This window comes from Lycium ferocissimum, chromosome 7, assembly GCF_029784015.1.
Source record: "Lycium ferocissimum isolate CSIRO_LF1 chromosome 7, AGI_CSIRO_Lferr_CH_V1, whole genome shotgun sequence".
In the NCBI taxonomy this organism is placed as follows: domain Eukaryota; kingdom Viridiplantae; phylum Streptophyta; class Magnoliopsida; order Solanales; family Solanaceae; genus Lycium; species Lycium ferocissimum.
In genome coordinates, this window is record NC_081348.1 from 58,116,292 (window position 1) to 58,117,610 (window position 1,319).

The window sequence follows — 1,319 nt, forward strand, 5'->3', positions numbered from 1 at the left end:
GACTAGAATAGTAGTGACTCTACTCGGGAGAAATTCCGGGTGTGTCCTAGTTCGGAAATAAAGTGAGTTGAACACTTATGTGGATTTTCTAAAACAAAATCCCTTTTTATAAGGGGATCTTTTGCCGATTTTTTTTCTTGGAGTTATGATATAAATGACGTTTTTGCGAAAAAACTAAACACTTTAAACAAATAAGTACATTAATCACACATTAAAGCTCGTAGGTCAACCGTATTCTACGGATCTTTAATACTAGAGTGCGTAAAACCTTCCCTAGGGGATCACCAGAACCCTTACCTCGAACTTTGGTCCAAAAGATTTTTTTTTCTTTTATTTTGAAACAAAATCTTTTAACCCGGTTTTCCTAGTTTTCCACAAATAAATTAGGTGGCGACTCTAAAAATACTAAAATCCAATTAGAGCACCAACAACCTCATAGTAATTTTTATGCCTTAACGCGCGTAAAAGCGAACCGTAACAGATGGCGACTCTGCTGGAGATTTTTTAGGTTCTAACCATAAGGGTTTCAATATAATGTGATTTTAGCAGTACTTATTTGTTTATGTGTTTAAGATTTCGCAACTACAACTGTCATTCATTTCATATCATAAAACTCCGCCACTCATGGCAAAAAGCATGGTTTCAAAGGGGACACGCGAGATCGCGGTCTCGCCTTCACTAAAAAAATTGATACACCCTTTCTTTGGAACACGTTGAACGTTAAGTTGGTGTGCGGTCACCCAACGGCGGACGACGGTTCACCCCGAGTAGTCTGCTCGGGTCCAAGGTCAATTCAAAAAACCCACTCTTGCATATGCCTAGGTTATAGCTAAACCAAATCCAAATATGAAGTAGACTGGGTGGTTTGGATATTTTAGACGTATCCAAACTCGATAGGGAGACTACCTCGTGTCAAGTACGGTCTATGATCCGAAAAACACTGCATCTCATATTATGTGCTATTTGAAAATATGTAATGTGCCTATGAATGAAACCATTGCCTAGTTTTTTTTGGGGGGGGGGGTGGTGGTGGGTGGGGGGGGGGGAATTAACTTTGGTTTCTATTTTTTAGATGTCAATCAACTTGAGTTTATATATGGTCCTGGCTACACTTGAGTTGTTGCGTATTTGGTGGGGCCAATTGCCTCGGAGGAGAAAAAGGGAATTTCATGTCACTTGGAAAATTTGACATCCATTATGACCATGACGGGTTGTAAGGAATTGATAGAAGTGATTACCAAATTCTTGGATAGAGATAGGATGGTTTTCAGATTCGGGGATGACATCGAAATGACGCCGACTCTAGAGGAGTTTAGGGA